Here is a 22202-nt window from a genome sequence, read left to right on the forward strand (position 1 = left end):
AAAAAAAAAAAAAAAAAAAAAAAAAAACAATGCAGTTACCTCTTGAGCAGACGTCTGGGCAAAACAGAGGTTTGTTCTATCAGAGGAAATTGGCCTAATGCCTGAGCTAGCAGACCAAGTCACCAAGGAACTGAAACTGAATACTGCCTTTGGCTGACATATCAAGCAATGAATAAAAAAAGAAACAGCTTAATCAACCTTAGCTGAAAAAAAAAAAATCACCTTCTCTAGACGCAAAAAAAAAAAAAATTCATCTATTAACTCTGCCCTCCGTGAACAGTGTGAGTGTATTTCCTGTGAGAAAACTGTACTTCCATGGCAGAGGCCACGTGCTGGAATATGGGTGTTGAAAGAGAGTTGATTTGTATACCAAGAGTTCAAATGCGTCCTTAACTTCAGGGCCTCCTACCATGTTGTTTCTGGTGCCTCTCCTCACAGCTTTTCATTGTGCACATTCCTGGGATCAGATACATCTCACAGGAGTCATCTTGGGTGTCCCCACAACATGGTCACTGAGCTCCTAGCATTGTTTCTAGATTCTCAAACCTTTTTGTATGTTATCTGCAAGTAGAAAGCATGGGTAATTAGAGCCAGTGTGAATGCTAAGCCATGAAGTGTGAATCAAACACATTGCCTGAATCATGTGTGCTTGAAATTCATGTTTGAAAACCCAAAGTGCATATCAAAGCAACACTCCATTTTTGTTAGGGCAGTCATCCAGGTCATGAATGTGGTAATGAGGACTGGTCACACATCGGTGATCTAAGTCAGCAATAATCAAGTTCTAGATTCCTAGTATTCTGATGTTATGTGATTAATTTGTCCATAATTTATCTTTTTGTTTCTTCAGCTCTCTTGTAGCATGATTTCATTCATTTGAAGTTTTACCACTGAGAAATGTATTCAGTGCTTGGAGAAAATTGGAAAGTGTAATGGAAAGTGCCAAGGAAGTTATAACCAAGTTTGTAAATCTCTCTTGTGTTAGGGTAGAAATGCTGGAGTTATTAGACTTGAGTTCTTAGCCACATACAAGGTAGATCAAGGTCCTTGGGTATCAGTTCCTGCTTCTAATTTAACCACTCTGTATTTTCATGAAGACTCTTTACCTTGTATGTCCCTTCTGGTACCATTTCTTAGTTTATTTTTATGTTCTATATATTAGTTTCCTATGGCTTCTCTCTCAAATTACCTTTGTCTTGAGGGCTTAAAAGAACACACGTTTATTCTCTGACAGTACAGGAGATAAGAAATCCAAGATCACTTTCACTAGGTATGATGGTTATATGTGTTGTCTTGACTGGGCCATGAGGAGCCCAGATATTTGGCCAACCATCATTCTAGGTGCTTCTGTGAGGGTGTTTTTGGATTAAATTAACATTTATCAGAAGATTTAGTAAATCAGATGGCTCTTCATAATGTGATTGGGCCTTGTCTGAACATTTGAAGACCGGGATAGAACAGAATGTACTGTCCCTTCCTGAGTAAGATGGTATTTTTTTCTGCCTGATGGCCTTTCACATGGAACATGGGGGGGGGGGGGTGGGGAGCACCTGGTTGGGTCAGTCTGTTAAGCATCCAACTCTTGATTTTTGCTTAGGTCACAATCTCACAGTTCGTGGGTTCAAGCCCTGCATCGGGCTCTGCACTGACAGCACAGAGCCTGCTTGGGATTCTCTCTCTTTTTCTCTCTGCCCCTTCCTGGCTCATGCTCTCTCTCTCTGAAATAATAAAACTTAAAAAAATAAATAAATAAACTGGGGCGCTAGCTTTTTTCCTACCTTCGGACTTAAACTGACACATCAGCGCTTCTTGGATCTTGAGCTTGTTGGCCTTTGGAGTGAAACTACAGCATTGGCTCTCCTGGTTCTTAGACCTTTGGACTCGAACTGGAAATAAACCACCAGCTCCTGAGTCCCCAATTTGCTAACTCACCCTCCCAATCTTGGGACTTCCATAACTGCATAAACTAATTTCTTATAATAAGTCACATATATGATACAATATATGAAATAATGTATATGAAATATATAATATGTCATATATGAAACAAACACACATAGAGTGACCCATGAACAACACAGGGAGGGGCTAGGGGTGCCACCCTCATGCAGTTGAAGATCTATGTATAACTTTTGACTCTCCAAAAACTTAACTACTAATAGCCTGCTTTTGACCCAAAGCCTTATCGATAACATAAAAGGTCAATTAACACATTTTATGTGTTACATGTACTAGAGACTGTATTCTTACAATAAAGTAAGCTAGAGGAAAGAAAATTTTATTAAAGTTATAACGAAGAGAAAACACATTTATAGTCCTATACTGCATTTGACAAAATCTGCATGTAAATGAACCCGCACAGTTCAAACCTGTGTTGTTCAAAGGAGAGGATGGATGGATGGATGGATGGATAGATAATAGACAGATATATGGATAGATAGATGATAGTATTTGGATGGATAGATAGATAGATAGATAGATAGATAGATAGATAATAGATAGGTGATAGTATGTAGATGGATAGATGGATAGATAGCTGTAGCTCTGTTGCTTTATCTCTGTCACTACCTATATCTATACATCCTGCATATGTTTATCTGGAGAACACTGAGCAGTATACTGGGTTTAGGGAAGAATCCATTTCCTTCCTTTTCCAGCTTCTAAAGCTCTGTTGCCTGAAATCCTTGGCTCACAGTTCCTTCCTCCATTTCCCTCTGCTTCAGGAAGAAGCTGTGTAGTATCTTGCTTCCATTGTAACGTCGCCTTCTTGAGTCAAAAACACCTTCTGCCTCCCTCCTATAAATTTAGGGCCACTGGTTAATCCAAGATTATCTCCCCATCTCAAAACCTTTAATTTAATCACATGGACAAAGTCTCTTTGTCTTCTAAGGTGACATTCACCGGCTTCATGGATTAGGACCTGGATATCTGTGGGAGCCATTATTCAACATAACACATTCTACTGTGCTATTTTTTTTAAAGATTATACTGATTACAGGTGGTAGAAATCCAGTTAGAGTTTGCTTAATCAAAAAAAGGAGATTGATTATAAGGAGACGGGAAGATACAAGTAGCTAAAGCCCTGGGAGAGAGCAGGGAATAACTAACTTCAAAGAAGTGAACAGTATTGCAGCCCTTCAACTTTCCTCCGTGTTCCTTCATACACATCCGTATATTTAATAACTTCTCTCTCTCTCTCTCTCTCTCTGTCTGTCTCTCTCTCTGTCTCTCTGTCTCTGTATAGATTTTCTCTGTTCTTCTGACCGTCACATTACCAATTTTCCTGAGATTGGCTGCATGGTTGGAGACGTGGCTGCTGACAAGCTGACATACTGTCCCTGATCCCAAATTCAAAAATGTAGAAAAGACATTATTAGTTAGCTCACTCTATGTAGTAAGTCTTGGGGCAGTGAACTCAAGCATCAGAATAAGGTCCCTTTTAACAAGATTGGTTCCTCTCCAGCCATTTGAATATGCAAGGGGGACAGAAATGTCAGTGACTGGAAAGTGGCAAGGTTATCACTGAAAAGACAATTAGGCAGGTGTCCTCCACAGTTTATTCTTGAAAAAAAAAAAAAAAGGGTTTTTAGGGGATGGGATAGGGATAACACTTTGCAATGGTAAGATTTCATATGAAATTATTCTGTCATGATCTATTAAATTGGTAAGCATTATTTTTTATAGATGACATTAAAATTCAGAAATGTTACATAACCTGTAAAAATTGGCTAACACTGGTCTCCTAGTTTTAGGATTATTATTCTTTTCTTCAAGTAACTGAATTAGAGTTGGAACAGTAAACTAAGAGTTAGGCAGCCTGGGCCGGTATTTTGTCTTTGCTACTTACTAGCAGTTATCCTAAAAAAGTTATTTAAATCCCTCCAACTTTAGTTTCCTCTTCTCTAAAATAAGTATAAAAATAGCTTGCCCCTACAGCCATGTTCTGAAGTTTAGGTGATATAATTTAAGTAAGTCTCTATATAGTTGGTATTAAAAAATAAATAAATAAATGGCAGATCATCTTCCTCTGATTATTTGTTACAGTGCAGAATTGTCCTATTTTGCAAAGCATTATAGTAGAGTTCCTAACTCAGGCTAGTATTCACTAAGAAGTTAAAGCAGATTAAAAGTTGCTGTTTGAGTGTCAATGTCTGTGATATATGTATTTTGGTACTGCTAATTATTGTCAGAAGGGGGCATTTTCCAGGAACACGTTTCCTGGGTATTGAGGTGGGCTGGCATATGCCAGAGGGCTCAAGTTCTGGATGGAAGTCCAGAGCAGCTGTTTGATAGGACTGATGCATACTTATACTGTCTTTCAAGTGTAATCTCTTCATTGAATTTTTTCCTGCCAGGCGGGAAACGCAACCCCTCCGTGTAATAGAGCCATTGGCAGCAATGATCTGAAAGCAAACTGGTAGAGAGGGAATAAGAAGATGAGAGCTGGTGTCTTAGGCATTATTATAAGAAGATGATGTGGATAATGTTCTATTAACGGTTCCAAAATGCATGATTCTTTATTTAATGGAAATTTTAAAATGGCATGGGATGTTTCTCTACAAAATAGATGAACGTTAGACACATTGCTTTGTGTTAATATTTCCCTCTGCTCTCTTTGAGGCATGTGCTCATTGGATAGATCAACTCAGAAGTTAAGGAGTAACCTTGGAAGTCAGACTAGTTAATATGCATTAGGTTGGATAAGCTTGTGGGAAATATTTTGTAAAATGGTAAAGATTAAAATTACTGGAAGCATGGAAGTTTATCCTCTAAGGTTTGCACAGTAGCACAACTAGTAGCTTTTAAAATACTTTTTTTATTTTGTTACCTGTTTCCTTTGGATTGTCGCTCATACATTTGAATAACACACTTTTCTCTCTCTCTCTCTCTCAAGGGCAACCATAATTGTTGCTTAATTACATATGCAGCCTATGTTTTCTTGTCTGGTGGATTTCAGCCAATTCAGATCATATGCATTCTATAGAGAAAGTAAATAAGAAGTCTTGAAGTAAAGTCTTAAAGATTTTATTAAATCATTAAATAAAGGCAAAGAGAATAAATCAAGTCAAAATTATGTAAAAAAAATATGACTAGTAATTGTATAAGCTTTTAAAAGTTGGAACTTAAAATAAGAAAGGTACTAAATAGATTCATAAACTCAGTGAAAAAAACTACATTAATTAGATTTTTAAAACATCTGGTGGAAAAATATAAAATAAATTAACGTTGAAAATCTTAATTATTATTTGAGATCTTAAAGATAAAATATTTAAAGTTGCTATTTTTACTGTTTATTTGATTAGTGTGTTTCTCATAGCCAATAAATCTTTGGAAAATGACAAAATTAAAAATGTGTTAATGCATTGAGGTAGCCAGCCATTTTATATTCTACGGATTGAAAGAGCGTATATGCTGACACATTATGTCAGCTCTTAAGAACTGCCACAAGAACTTTTAGTTGTAGACAAGATGGAGTAAATGTACCTTTCCTTCCTGCTGATTACAGCTGAAAATCCTGAGCACAAAACATGAGGCAACGCTGGGAAGGTTTGCCCATAAACATTCAGGAAAGTAGAGAGACGAAGGCAGACTAGTCTTGAGGGACTTGAGGAATGACCGAGTGGCTTCTTCTTTGGGGGTTTTGTTGTTCCCTTTATCATCACAGCTTGGGAACCAGCGGAGCCCACAACCCAGAAACACCAGCAGATGCAGACAAAAAAAGTACCAAATAAAACCTCTTCTCCCATGCCAAAGGAAGAGGGGAAAGTCAGCCTAAAGGGCAGATGCCTTTCAACTAAACTTACCCTAATTTAGGGAAGAAGGCAGTGTCCCTCCTTCTCCACTCACTGGGTGCTGTGGGGACTACCGGGCAGAGCTGTCAGCTGTTGGCAGTCATTACCCTTCTGTTCCATGTTCAGGAAAACTTGTTCACAGTACCCATCTCCTAGTTTTAACTAGACTCCTAGTTATCCCATCCAATGAGATTTTGCTTTCAATAACTATGTTTTTCATTTCTCTAATAGTTTCTTTCTTAAAAGAATGGTACCTGTCTTTCTTTTTTTTTAATTTTGTTTTTAATTTATTTATTTTGAGAGAGACAGAGCCAGTGTGAGTTGGGGAGAGGTAGAGAGAGATAGAGAGAGAATCCCAAGCAGGCTCCACACTCAGTTCAGAGCCCAACGTGAGGCTCAAACCCATGAAACCATGAGATCATGACCTAAGCAGGCACCAAGAGTTGGATGCTTAACTGACTGAGCCACCCAGGCGCCCCAGAACTGTACCTTTCTTAAAATATCCTGCTTGGATATTTTAGGATATTAAAGGACCACTATTTATTTCAGTTTCTGTTCCAGGCAGATGTCCTGGATCTAATCCAGGATTTAACTGATTCAAGGTTGTTGGGTCCAGTGGAAACCTTGAGACCCCTCCTCCCTGGCTGGCTCTGAAGTCCAATATTTGTCTTCTCGGCATGGTGAGTCGCTGATAGTACATCTTTGCTTTTGAACCATTGTTTCTCTCTCTCTCTCTCTCTCTCTCTCTGTCATTCTTCCTTTCTCTCTCTTGCTTTCTTTTGATGAGTGTTTTCATGGTATGTATTTTCATCTCTCAACCTTTCTGTATGCTTATATTTAAGGTTTATGCCATGTAAAAGCATATGGTTGGAACGTTCTCTTAAAATTAAACATGAAAATTTTTATTTTAAATTTGTTACACAATATTTTATTCAAACTCATAATATATAACATAATTAGGTTATAAAGCAAAAATGAACACCTCGAAATCCACCCTACAACTGAAGAACTGGAATGTTATCTAATATATTTGAAATTACTTTTATGTCCTGTCCTGATCCCATCTCTTTGCCTCCCCCCCATTCTTTTATTTCTGAATAATGACACATATAGACTGTATAGTTGAGCTCCTGGCACTGGGAGTCACTTGTTTTTAAAAGAAGTCAGGGAAATGTCAATTCTCAGTTAAAACAGAGTATCAATTGGCCTGATAATTCAGATTTCCACATGAAGGCTGTCTACCTATCAAAAATGTCTTGAAATCTTTTTGTACTTCTCCTTACATTGTTAAGATACCATCCAATTAGCAATGAGAAAGAGTAAATAATCAAATGTTTCCAGATTGCTACATGGAAAGCAGTTATTTACAAGTTCTTTAAGAAGTTCATGGAGGGTCGCCTGGGTGGCGCAGTCGGTTAAGCGTCCGACTTCAGCCAGGTCACGATCTCACAGTCCGTGGGTTCGAGCCCCGCGTCAGGCTCTGGGCTGATGGCTCGGAGCCTGGAGCCTGTTTCCGATTCTGTGTCTCCCTCTCTCTCTGCCCCTCCCCCGTTCATGCTCTGTCTCTCTCTGTCCCAAAAATAAATAAAAAACGTTGAAAAAAAAAAAAAGTTCATGGTAATAAGGTGAATGTAGCCCATTTAAGAAGACATATATTTCAGCTGGATTAAGACACCAGTGATATTCTCTCAGACTTTGTTTTTTCTTTTTTTTTTTTCCTTACCCTAGCAGTTGCTGTGGCAACCGGCCACAGGCAGGTGTAACCCTAGGGCAACACTCCTAGCTGTGCCTAGAATCTCTTTTGCTTTCCACCCTAGCAGTTTTCTGTCACTTCTTACTGGGCTGTCTGTGGGAAACCACTCAGCCATTCGGAAGCCTTCAAAATCAGGCAGTGTGATGTAGTCAGCACTTCCTGGGTCTGCCCTTGATGAGTGGGGTGAGAGCCTTGGATAAATACTCTCTTCCTTTGCCCTTTAGGTAGAGCCCTCTGAGCTGGGCTTTACAGGGCTCCTCCAGGTGTCCCCAGGGGGGAATGAGCCCCAGTTACCCACAACAGCTCAAGTCCGCCAGCCGACATTGGTTCACAGTGGCCCAGTTTGTCCTTCTCTTGCCCCCCATTCCTGTTCCTTGGGGTCACTTCCCCAAACAAGCCCTCCTTCCCCGAGCCAGTAATCTCTGGTTCTGCTTTCATGGAGGTGGCATAGGAACATAGGCTAAGACAGAGCTCATATGAATAATTTTCGCCTTCTTCTAAATACTTCAAACATGAGCACTTTGCTTTGACAAATGTAGCAGATAATTTATGGTTAGTAACTACAAGGGATGGCTTGGGTCTTTGTGATGAAGTAAGTTGCTGTGGCAGTTATCTGAATAGCAATTAACCTGCCTCCTAGGTGTGTGCTCGTATGCACACGTGCATGTGTGTTAACACTGTTTTTATGCAAAGTAGCAAAACTGATACTAAATTTGTGTAAAAGAACATTTTCCTCATTGAATTAATAGCCACTGAAAACTTACTTTCTGCTGTGCACTGTGTTAAGCACAGAGTTAAAGATATAAGAGACATTACCATTGACCTCAATAATTTTATAGTTTACTGGGAAAGACAGATGAATAAGCCAGGGGTTCTAATGCAGTGTGATAGGTCTCCTTGTTTATGGGGTTGCCGAGGAAATACACACATGGGTATTAGAGAGGGTTTGTGAGACAAAGGTATTTTTTGGTAGATTTCTTACGAGCAATGATACCAATAAGAATAGTTACCCTTCTGGTGTGGGCTATGTGTTAGTAGGTACTAATGGTTTACCTGCATTACTTGATTTACTAACAGCCTTGCGTAACAGAATCTAGTAACATTCCCATATGGCAAAGATGGAAAGCCAGAGTTAGAGAAGTTCAAAGTCCTGCCCCAAACATGAGTAAGAATCAGCCCGGTGTAGACAGAGGAATGGAATAATGGATATTTGAAGAAATTATTCAAACCTGTTATTTAGGGAAACTGAGGCCAACTCTTCTTAAATTTAGAACCCAGGAGGTTGGTAGGAGATGGGAGGAGAGGGAAAGCCAGGAGCCAAGTCATAAAGGGTCTTGTCTATAATACTGAGTCGCTTGAAAGCTATTCGAAGAAAGTGTCTGGAAGATATAAAGCAGAAGTTAGACCTGCTCAGATCTGTGTTTTCGGGGGGAAACTATCACCATGTAATGAATGATGAAGGTACAAGATACGATTCCATGAGACAAAGGTAATGGGGTGTTTTTGCTACATGCTAACCTGTTTTTCTCTCAGCCCCTCACCTGCACTTCCATGTATGCTGGGCACGGAACACCGAATGTTCCACTTCTGCTTTTCCAGCTAGTTCCCTGTTGGGTCTGCCAGTAGAGGACGGGAGACTGAAAGGCTGGTGGAAATTAAAAGGGATTTGTTCCTTCCTGCCTTGTTCTTTCGGTGTTGTCATCTCCATAAGCCCTGCACCACGGCAGAAGCCCTGCTTCGAGCCTGTAGCTTCTGCCAATGCTGTCAGAACCAGGCTCATCATGATGGAAAGTGAAATAAGGCAGAGGCAGTGAGGATGCTCTATGTCAGGTTTTTTTTTTTTTTCATGGAAAATTATATAGATCTCTTTTCCTTATAGAATATTAAAAGAAAACAAAACTTGGGGCGCCCGAGTACTCAATCAGTTAAGTGTCCAACTCATAACTTTGGCTCAGGTCATGACTTCACAGTTAGTGAGTTTGAGCCCCACATCAGGCTCTGTGCTGACAGCCTGGATGGAGCCTACTTGGGATTCTGTCTCCCTGTCTCTCTACTGCTCCCCCTCTTGCTCTCTGTCTCTCTCTCAAAATAAGATAAGATAAGATAAGATAAGATAAGATAAGGTAAGATAAGATGAGATAACAAAAAAAATTATAGAAATCCAATAGTCACTTATGCAAAGTGAAGGAAGTTTGTGATGTTTCAGTAATTGGACATATATGTAAAATATTTAATGTTTCTTCACTCATATATGTATTTATTTTTCAAAACTACGTATCATAGCTTGCAAAGTGCCAAAGAATTTATGTTATGTGGATACAGCCATTTATAGCCATTCTTTTGTGCAGCTACTATTTCAGTGCAGGGAGAGAAAGAGCAACTAAAACCAGGGAGTAGTTCTATAAATAACTAAGATACTCTGATATAAGAAGAAATGTTACAAAGGTGATGAACATGTGCAACAGGGTAAAATGTGTATTGGTTAGCGATGTGTTTTGCTACAGGTTGCCATAAAAAAAGAATTAAGCACATGTTTATAGATTACAAGAAGTTGGGAAGTAATTGATCTCAGGGATGGTCTGTCAGCAGCTTAAATGCAGCTTAGGAGTGCCATTTAAGATTGAAGCTGTTGCTAACTTTCAGCTTTACCATTTTTTTGTGTGTTGACCACTGGTTCTCATATCTGTCTACTTATGACTACAAGATAGTTCTCATACCTAAAAGCAAGATATGTTCATGCCAGGGAGTGAAGCAGAAAGGAAAAGGCAGGGACAAATCTAGGTGGGAGTCTTAGCTCTTAGGGATAGAACCAGCAGCACTAGTAGAAAGAACCAACTGTGAGTTTGCTTGTGAATTTGTGGGAGTGTGTGTGCCTTTTGTTAAAAAAATGAATGTGTGTATGCTCAGAATTTCCTTTCTCAAATTACTACATAGTTTGCATGATTTTTAGTATTTCTATAACAAAGAGCATTAGCTTGATACTTTATTATTCCCCCCCAAAAAACTCTGCAACTGTTGTTGAATCATAGGTGCTAAGAGGTTATTAATAACGCTCCCAAGATATGATGCTTGCAATACTGTTGATGCCGTTCAGCTTTATATATGTGCTGAATAAATTGGCAAAATCCCAAGTCTGACACTTCACTTCCATATGGGAGCTAGCCACTGGAGGAGGTATGGATATCCCAGCAAAATGACCTTCTGGTCTTGATTATCTGGATAACCTTGGGTTGTAGATTAATAGTTTTTCAGCGTACTGTCTTTCTGGAAATTGGTATAATTAAACTTGTCACTCAAGGGTACTGTATGATTTAATCACTTAATATTAAGTAAAGCTCTCTGATATCCTTAAGCAAAGGATCCTATGCAAATTCAGAATATCATTATGAAGACACAATTTTAGCATCTTGCTGAGCTTTGAGAAATTATACTACGCAGTCTTTTTCTAATACCCACAGAAAGCTGCCCTGTAAATTTTATTATTTATAAAGCATTTCAGCATATATTTAAACACATTTTAAAGGCATACAATTAGGGTAGAAATTGAGACATTAACAAAAATGTCTTTGAACATTTGTTTTTGACAGTGGATAACATTAAAACTTTTTAGACTTGTCATTTATTCTGTTTACACATAGCCTCACATGTACCTTTTATTTAACAGTGATCCATTCACAGTAGCATTTGAAAAATTTAGAACAGGTCAAATGCCTACTTCTCCTGGAGTAAATTCATTTCCATATATTTGTATTTACCTGTCTATTATGTAAGGATTATAAATACATATTGGTAAAAGTCAAAACACTTTATAGATTTAAATGCAAAGGCAATAGTCTAATTTAATAAAATATTCGAATAGTCTAGCAATTATTTATTTTTGAAGCACTTGAGAGAAATTTCACCAGGGATAGAAAAACCTTACCAAGATCAAAGACTTTGTGGGAAAGGAGAGAAAGCAATGGTGAGGGTAATGATCCCATACCCCTGCCCTAGACCACATTGCTTCCCTGTACGCTAACAGCATTCTTAATGATTTCTGTAGGCTTTGAAAGCTTAATAAGCAAGAGTACACACATATTTCATGCCTATGGTGAATAAGTAGCTTTATGTACACAGATGATTACAAATGTATCATTTCCAACCTCTATTTCAAGAGAAAAATATAACTTTTTCCCTGGCAATTTGAAGAGCTGTGTTGTATAGTGAATTACAATAAAAACTTGAAGTACAAAAACATATCTCTTACTAATGCTTCCATGAACCATGCTGTTTCTCAGTGAGTGTTTGACATTTATATATCTACAGTACATAGATATTCTACAAGGCTAGACACTGGGGAAAAATATACCCAGTAGGTATTGCACATATATTCTCTATTCTGTTTATAAAAAGAAGTGACATAGTAACACTATGTCTTGCAGTAGTAACCAAAAATCACATATTTGCATCAGAACTGTTCAGTATATGACCATTGTTTTTGTATATTAGCTCTGACACTTTGGGTTGATATATTTACATTAGAAATTTGATAAATGGAATAGGACATTAGTTATTATTATTTATTTAAATTTTGCTCAAGAGGCATCTGTAATCATCTCATGTTCCGAGTGTTGGAAATTTGGTAAATTATACACCTATAATCAGAGAACTTGTTGTCTTATGGAAAGAAATGAGAGACAGATATCAGGAATTTCAAAAAGGTGAAAAGGAAAAAGAAACTATTATGACCATCTTATGATCAATAGTGTTTGACTATTTCTAAGGCAAAAGTGCCTCTAGATAAACAAAAAAAAAATGAGGGACAGGAGAGATGATCTAAAGCTTACCAAATGACCAAAGCTATGTTGACTTCAGAAAGTATTTCAGGGGCGCCTGGGTGGCTCAGTTGGTTAAGCGCCAACTTCGGCCCAGGTCATGATCTCATGGTTTGTGGGTTCGAGCCCTGCATCTGGCTCTGTGCTGACAGCTCAGAGACTGGAGCCTGCTTCGGATTCTGTCTCCCTCTCTCTCCGCTCCTTCCCTACTTGTGCTCTGTCTCTCTCTGTCTCTCAAAAATAAACATTAAAAAAATTTTTTAAAAAAGAAGTATTTCAGATAAAAGTTATAATCTTGTCAATTGGGGGGCTATTGCTTATTCTTCACATCAAACCTTGCTTTTTTTTTTTTAAATGATTGGTTTGCGTTTGGCACACTGCCATAGTTTGTTTCTTCCACACTTTGTTGAATAGCAATTTAAAAAAATTTAATTGGTTGCCAACAAATTTCACATAAGAATGTAACATCCAGCTTGTCTTCTTGGGCAGTCCTAAACCTGTATTTGCCTGAGTAGCTGTTAGGCTTGAGTATCGGATGACACATGTGGGTATTGAGATGGGTGATGACAACCCAGGACTCCCCATTATCCCTTTGTTCTGATTCAGTCCTTTCATTTACTTTCTGCAGCTGAACCTTCGGTCTGTGTTCAGGACTGCTAGTTTATAGAAAACTTCCAGTTTCCAGATGTTGTCTCTGTTTCATTCTACCCATGTTGAAGATTATGTTTCAATCTTCACTCAGCAATTCTGATATTCTAACAATAGCTATCATTTACTGAGCATCATCTGTGACAGACGTTGGCAGGTTTTATCTAAAAAGAAAAAGAGAGTAAACAATTTAGGCCTTGTGGGCCATATGGCCTCTGTGACAACTAGTCACTTCTGCAAAAGCAACTATAGATAGCAAATAAATGATGAGTGCAGTCCTGTACCAATAAAAGTTAATCTATGGACACTGAAATTTGAATTTCATATAATTTTTGCCTAATATTTAATATTTAATTCTTCTTTGATTTCTTTGCAACTCTTCAAAAATGTAAAAATCCGGGGTGGCTGGGTAGCTCAGTCGGTTGAGCGTCCGACTTCGGCTCAGGTCATGATCTCGCAGTATGTGGGTTTGAGCCCCGTGTCGGGCTCTGTGCTGACAGCTCAGAGCCTGGAGCCTGCTTCAAATTCTGTGTCTCCCTCTCTCTCTGCCCCTCCCCGCTCATGCTCTGTCTCTCTCTGTCTCTGTCAAAAATAAGTTAACATTAAAAAAATTTTTTTAACAAATGTAAAAATCCTTCCTAGCTTTCAGGCCATTCACAATAAGTGGGGCCCAGTTGGCCTGTGGGCCTTAATTTGCCCAGCCCTACTCTGTGCTCTGATAACTCTAATTTCTACTCCTGACAATTGTGGGACATAATCATTACTATTTCATTTTACAGTTAGAAAGGTATGTTACCTAAAAGTGTGGATCTAGTCAATCTTGAGCCCAAATCATTGAGTTGGGGGGAGGTTGGTAGTGGCAGTGCTAGGTCTTTGATAACTCTGATTCTTATAGTCAGGACACAATGGATACTTTTAAGGATAAACTATGCAATCAATGAAATAGTTAAATATTGGTTAAAAGATAAGTATGGACTAAAAGTTCTTTTCCAAACTGTTTGGCTTTCTGTTCTCTTCCATCTTCTACCTTCTAGGCGGTGTTCCAGTATGTCTACTTGTTTCCCAGAAGCACAGAAAGAAAGGGCTCTTTTGCATCAAGCATTTATTTATATTCCCTCTTGGCAACCTGGGCTGTATCAGAATGCTTTGCTAAAGAGCAAGTGCAGGCATGTTGCCTAGTTTGGATTCTCTGGAGGAATGACTTCGTATTATCATTATTTCAGCCCAGTTGTAGTGTGTGTGAGTGTGTATTGTTTACATATGAGAGATTAAATCTTTCCACTTAGTGGTTTTAGTCAACGGACATAACCTCCAAGAATCCTTCAGTAGTTAAATCTTTCAATACAATTCAGAAACCCATCTCCCAAGATGCTCAGAAAGGCATTAAACAAAGACAGGGCTCTTCACTATGGAGAAAGCATTTTGCCCTTTAAAAAGAGCCCATCAGCAATATTGTGACCAACAAAAGGATCATTTCATGTATCCCTTTATCCACATTATTGCAGGGAAAGGATAATGGAAAATGAGCCCAACTATCTCAACTTACTACTCCACAACCGTAACAAGTAGTTACTGTTTGCCAGAAAACATAGTTCTTTTTGAAGTTGGCTCTTTTATCGTAAGTGAAGCCAGCTGTCCTATTTAAGTCTTATAGATAATCCAAAGAAATGAATAGTCCACTTCAGCAGTGCACGTTCATCTGTGTTGTTTTCACAGCTACAGAGGGTAGAGGTTTTCCTTTCCTCTCAAAGCACAGAACACCTCTACTTCTCATGAACCGGGACAGCCTTTGCTAATTGCAAAATTGTCTGGATTAGTCAGGCTTTGAAAAGAGTCAGTCATTCTGCCACAAATGATTACATTTATCTTTTAAAATCATTCCTAAAGTGCTCCATAAGGAATAACCAGATAGTATCTTAGAGTAGCACTCCATTTGTGGATCACTGCTGACTCAAAGAAGTAAAAGGAAAACTTGCTTTCAATAAGACACTTGAAACTTATTTGCACTAAAGCGTCTAAGATTTATATTGAGTCGGGTTTGAGTGATAGAAGCTGTGATTCCATGTGAACAGAATGAACAATTAGATTTGCAGATCATTTCTTAGAAATGTGTCTGTTTGTTACACATGCTATTTGTCCAGGTTTGTGGAATCAGACTGCTTTTCTCTTTAGCAACACATTGTTAATGTGCTGGAGAAACCCAGTGAAGGCACTGATTGCTTTCAACCCGCTTCTAATATTTTTACCTCAAAGAGAAACTTAAGAATACTGGAAGCAGAAAAGTCACTCACTAGCATCCAAAAGATAGAATATCTTCACTGACACACATGCACACACCTGCACAACAGCTGGGCAGAAAAGTCACAAGAAATGGTAAATAGTTATACGTGTTCAATGGTGCACAGTTGAATATAAACTCTACTGCAACCAGGTGAGAAAACAATGTGGAGCCGACATTGGAGCCGACAGGGATGGAGTTCCAAAATGAATTGTTAAGACAAATAAAGGTAATAAATACATAACAACAGGATGAAGTTGAGTTGTGAATGATGGGATCTTGTTTTTATATGCGTACTATAAAGGTATATAGTATATAGAGTATATATAGTATAATATACTATAGTAATAATGTATTTATTAAGTTATGTAATATATCATTTTATAAATACATTTTATAAATTATGTAAAATATACACAAATTATGTAACTAGATAAGGTATGTAATTGTATAAATTATATAATTTTATATTGTATATAATCTATATACAAACATTTGTGTATATTTAATTACATAATTATATATTTAAATAAATATATTTGATAATATTACAATTAAAATGAGCATATATTTAATTATCTATCAATACTTGTATTTACATTTTAGTATCTTATGTACATACCGTAGAGGTTTTGCATGGAGTGTATGTCACAGTTGGCTGTTCTGGGCCAATCAAGTGGAGGTGTGTCGGTATGAATACGTAGGGTCCGAGCTTTGAAGAGACATGGTGGGATGGATATCGTGGGGAGCATTGAAGACGTTTCTTTTTGACTTTATGTGTTCTTTGATTTTTCACCTCAAATATAGATTTATTTTGTAATAAAAATGAAGGGTTCAAAAATACGAACAACGGTAACTGTGCATGTGCAGATCTTAATAGAGTTCCTAGAGCAAAGAAGTTCCACCTGAATCTAACCAGCTCTGGAACATCAGCTGGGAAAAATGAGAAGTAGCATTGCCCACTTTCATATAAACCTCAGAGAAGTGCTCTCCACACCTAGCATTTCTAACCCATCTCTTGAGAATGTGTTAAATACTTATGACATAGTTTTTAACTTCTGTAGACATATTGAGGTCTATTTCCTTTTTCTAGCCATACATCTTAAATGCTCTTAGATATGTTGAGTTTCAAAAATAAAAACTTATATTCCTAATGTGTGGGCAAAATGTTCAGTATATTGGGAAAACATTCAGCTTTCTTCGAGTTAAATAACATAACTGAAGTGTTTTGTTTTTCTTTGATTTTTATAGAGCTAGATAATTGTCTTTTCAATTTTGGGGCATGTGGGTGTATAAGGATATAAACCCATTCAAACCTGTTAAATTTGAAATTAAATGTTAATGGCTTGAACAACAGTAATGGCATATTCTGACAAGGAGACATCCTTTGTGATTGTAGACTAGAATGCCATACTTCCCTATAAATTCTAAGTCGTAATCTCCCATTCCTGTGGCTGTAATTGGCATAGTTTCTCTGGACCATTAAAGGGTCTTCCAGTAATTGTTGTTAAATTACTGAATCATAGATTTCTCAGCTTGATAATTAAAAATATTTCAAATGCCAAACTTACTTTTATAGATACTAAGTATTAAACCATTTGCTGTTAACTAGACCTGGCCTAGCTATTTTTTAAATTTTTTTCCACTTAGTCATTTTAGTTATGACTGTGAGGTGTAATTTATCAAAAGCACAATGAGAGGTTATCAAACTCTCATTTCAGTAAAAGAAAGAGGAACATTACCCTCAAGAGATAAATCTTTCATTAAACTTTACAAAGACCTTAAGCAGTGTCTACCCCATTTATCATTTCTAGTCTTTTAGAATGCACCAGCTGCCTATGTTTAGAAAGCAGTATAGGGCAGCCAGCCAACTTCAGGGTTGATGCCTGGTACATCGGATGGAATTTCTCTTCCATTTTTTTTACATGTTCGTTCATCTTAGAAAATAACTTTAAAATAAGCATGTTTGGGGCTAAATTTTGGTAATGTACCAAACTATTTTTTGAACAGAAATTTTTTGTGTGATGGTAAAAATTACGTTATCACAAAGAAGAGTGTTTAAGAGAGAAAAAAAAATCACAGTTTATTTTATATGCTCATTTAAAAAAATCTTTTTTGATGTTTAGCATTCTTGTGACATAAAAATACCAACTTAAGGGGGTCTGGCTGGCTCAGTCAGTAGAGCGTGCAAATCCGGATCTCACAATTGTGAGATCTTTGAGCCCCATGTTGGGTGTCGAAATTACTTAAAAATAAAATCTTAAAAAAATAATACCAACTTGATGTATCTTTTTACTCTCAGTATGTGAGTAGAGCCTTTTATGTTTGCAGTCAATCTAAGTTACTTTCTTAAGAGCACCCATTAGTATCTGAAATTGTCCTATTTCTTATATCTATGTGCTTTTTGTAGTCTGCACCCCGCCCCCCCGAATCTAAGTTCCTTGAGAATAGAGACTTGGGCTGGTCTAGCTCCACTGCTGTATTCTGAACACCTAGCAGAATGCCTAACACATAGAATTCATTCAACATATATTTTTCAATATATGAATTGGATGAATCGATGGATGGATAGATGAATGAAAAAATTTTACTGCAATAGACCAAAAGACTGTAAGTCTCAAGAGCAGAAATAGTCCGAATTTTTGAAGCTTTTGTTGATTTTATATGCAAGGGCCATAACATGAAAAAGATATTTTAAGGATCAATTGGATATTAAAGGACAACTTAGGAAACATCCATTCATATTATTGTTATTCCCTCATATTAGTATTGAAGTTTTCGTTGCTATAATTTCTGCTTTTACCATCCATTCTCATTCAACAAGTTTATTTAACATCCACCCTTTATTTACCGACTGTATTAGGCAGTGGAGTCCAAGACTGAAAAATATGAAGTCCTTTATCCTAGCAGAGGTCATAATTTTACTGGAAATATGGAAAAAATAAGTAAATAGATTATCACAAATGCATGTGGTAAAATGCTCTGATAGTAGCCAGTCAAGTGTGATGTAGAACAACAGAGGAGAGATATGTGTAAATGGGGATGTCAGGGATGGCTTCTTGGGAGGTGGTATTGTAGATGAGTCAGGAATAATGAATGGGAGTAATCTAGGTGAAGAGATGGAAGTAGAAAGACAACCAAGTGAAAACATTGTTCACAACATTCAGGCAATAAATGAGAGTATGTGAAGTGAGAATGGCAGGACGTGAGGAGAGACATGTAGTCTGGAGTGTGGAGGACTTTGCACCTTTAGACTCTTTATTGAGGATTGCAGTAAAGAGTAAGTCGTTGAAGGATTTCAAACAGTGACAACTATTTTTCATTTGCCTCTTCATCCAAAAAGTAGTTATCCAGCGTGTGCTTTACACAAGTCACTGTGGTAGGTGATGGATATATACAGAAAAATAATGCATACATCTGACACTTGGGAGACTCACAGACTTGTAAAAATGTGTTGCACTACACTGTTAGTTGGATATGAGTGTGGTGAAAAATGGTTGAGACACGAAAGAAAGTGTAGTTCAAAGGATATTTGCATTTTAGAAATATCACCCTGAGGCCAAAGTAGGGAATGATTTGAAAACCCGTGATGGTACTGTTCTAGAGATCTAGGCTTGAACTAATGGAAGGATATAGAGGATGGTGAGAATGGACTCTCAATCCTGGAACATGTTAAAATGTAAGATGCCTACCTCCTCAGGTTAGTGCCAGGAGATTCCCAGCTTTCACCGAAACTCTCATGTCTCAGGAAACCCCTCAGACAGGGTGATCAGTCAGTATGGTTGATCACTTTGGTTGAATGTTGGCAGTGAAGACGATGCTTTCTCTTTAGTATATGCCTTCAGAGACAGGTTGGCTGCTGGTGGTGTTTCCATCACATAGCAAATATTGGAGTGTCAACACATTAGTGAAAGAGGTGGGGTTAGGAGGTAAGGTTATGTTAAGGGTATGTTACTGTTGAACTGGAAATGCCCAAAAGAGAGCTAGACATGAATCCAAAGCTCAGGTAAATCATGTAGTTGAATGTCAATTTAGAAATCATCAAAAAGAAGCTGTTCCGTAGGTAAGTAGACAAGTGGGCTCACACAGAGCCATGGGGAGTAGCAACAAACAGACCTTCCCTTTCAGAATGGGAGACTATATTTAAGATATATGGTTTCCCTGACTTACATTTCAGCGTTAAATATAAATTTTTTAAAATTTTTATTTATTTTTGAGAGAGAGAGAGTGTGAGCCTGAGTGGAGGAGGGGTGGAGAGAGAGGGAGACACAGAATCCGAAGCAGGCCCCAGGCTCCGAGCTGTCAGCACAGAGCTTCACGCAGAGCTCGAACTCACAAACTGTGAGATCATGACCTGAGCTGAAGTCGAACGCTCAACGGACTGAGCCACCCAGGCGCCCCTGCAGCATTAAATATAGACCAATATATTTTGTTTTATCTGGCTTAGCATTGTTTTTTTAATAACTTCTATAATTAAGAGTCTAATATTTGCTCTCATGGTTTTTAAAAACCAAACTAAATGATGTAATAAACCATAACTTACTTAATGTTTAGTGTGTATGTACAATATATACCAAATCTAAAACTTCCATTTTCATCTTCTGTGGTTACATTTGGCTTCTCTCAAAATCTCTATTAAACATCAAAAAGTCAGGGGACTTAATTGGCTCATTCGGTAGAGCATGCAATACCTCATCTCCAGGTTGTTGAGTTCAAGCCCCATGTTGAATATGGAGCTTACTAAATGAATGAATGAATGAATGAATGAATGAATGAATGAATAACCAACCAAAGAGTTACAATTTACTTTAAAAGGACTGCCCAGGGGCACCTGGGTGGCTCAGTCAGTTAGGCATCCGACTTCAGCTCAGGTCATGATCTCACACTCCGTGATTTCGAGCCCGGTGTCGGGCTCTGTGCTGACGGTTCAGAGCCTGGAGCCTGCTTCAGATTCTGTGTCTCCCTCTCTCTCTGCCCCTCCCCTGCTCACGCTCTGTCTCTCTGTGTCTTTCAATAATAAATAAACGTTAAATAAAATTAAAAAAAAACATAAAGCAACAACTGAAAAAAGCTATTAGTAACTGTATTCATAATTTTCTGAACAGTGTATGTAACTACCAAATTAAAATGAATATAATCAGAATAAAATATTTCAAACTGCTCATATGAAACTTTCTAAAGTGGTAACAACTTATTGTATTCAAGTTACTGTTGGCTGTCTAAAACCTTGTCAAGATTTTATTTTTCATGGATGAGTAATGTTCCAATGTGTGTGTGTGTGTGTGTGTGTGTCTGTGTGTGTGTGTGTCTGTGTGTGCATGTGTGTGCAGCCTGCTTCGGATTCTATGTCTCCCTCTCTGCCCCTCCCCTGTTTGCACCCTGTCTCTCAACAATACATAAATGTTAAAAAAATTTTAAAAATTTAAAAAATACACATATTTTCTCCTCTGCAGCTGAAATATACCCTCTCATATGGCTCCATATGAGGTATACAAGTCCTTGCATCTCAGGTATTAATACCAGCCTCTGGTTGTTGAATGATCTGAGATAACACCTAGTATACAAGCTTGCCTTTCATAAAACCTAAATAAATACATTATTTGGTGGACCAGTGAAGAAGTATTTGATACAGAACCAAGTCCTTTGAGGCAATATCAGAACTAATTTAGTTGATCTAGTTTATGTGGAGGCACACTGATATTAAATAATCAAGAATGCTGGGTTATGTAGAGTCCGAAGAAATAGTCAAGAAAATGAACTAAGGTATAAAATCCTTACAAGGTGAAGTAGGTTAGAAACATAGATTAAAACATGGTATATTCCTAAATATGAGAAATAGAAAATGCCTGAAGAATGGAACTGAAAACACAGGTATGAAAGTCAGGTGGCTCCCTAGACAGAATTAAAAAATTACAGAGTTGTTTCCAGATTTGAACCAACCATGGCTTGTTGCCAAGTACTACCATGATTAAAAAAAAATGTCCTGACGCAGTGTACCGGGGTGTTCCAATCTAGGGAATTTTATCTAGATGTTATTGTGACCTCCTATCATAGGCAAGGATGGCAGTATAGGGTCAGAGTCTTAATCACTGTGAGTCTATACTTGGAATAACTAGGACTCCAAAACCTAAATAGAAGCTGTTTTTCCCAAGTTCTTCATCAAGTCCTTAAAGGGTTTTAGGATTCCTTAAATGTGTCACTTGACACGGCTGTGAAAATATCTTTATACAAAATGAGTCATTGCAACATAACCTGCTCTAGCTATTCTTCAGCATAAAATTCTGTATGAAATTGAACTAAAATATTTCTACTTTTCTTGAATCTCTTTAGTACTTAATTTTGTGCTTCTATTTTGATGATCTTATTCTACTATATTATATTTAAAGTGCAAAATATGCTACACAGCTTTATTATTCAAAATGAGATTTTCTTTAGGTCGCAGGTACCATTGACCACTTTGTTTTTAATTTTTTTTATTATTGTTATTTTAATATATATGATTCCTTTCATAAAATTTTTTGAGAGAGAGAGAGAGAGAAAGAGAGAGAGAGCATGCACATGAGTGGGGCAGGGGGGCAGAGGGAGAAAGAGAATCTTAAGAAGGCTCCACACTTGATATGGCACTTCATACGGGGCTCAATCCCATGACCCTGGTATCATGACCTGAGCTGAAATTAAGAGTTGGATGCTCAACTGACTGAGCCACCCAGGTACCCCACCATTGACATGCAATATCCCATGTGAGTTATTTTCCATGGTTCTACATCCTCCTTATTCACAGCTGTTTTGGGATTCTGTATACCGCCAGAAGAAATTTAAGGGCAGTTTGCAAGATGGTGGCCTTTGCAAAATCTCTTACTCCTCCATGTCCTAAGGAGGAAAAACACAAACATTTGATCCATATATTTTTCCTCTCA

The sequence above is a fragment of the Panthera uncia genome, chromosome A2 (genome assembly GCF_023721935.1).
Source record: "Panthera uncia isolate 11264 chromosome A2, Puncia_PCG_1.0, whole genome shotgun sequence".
Classification (NCBI taxonomy): Eukaryota; Metazoa; Chordata; class Mammalia; order Carnivora; family Felidae; genus Panthera; species Panthera uncia.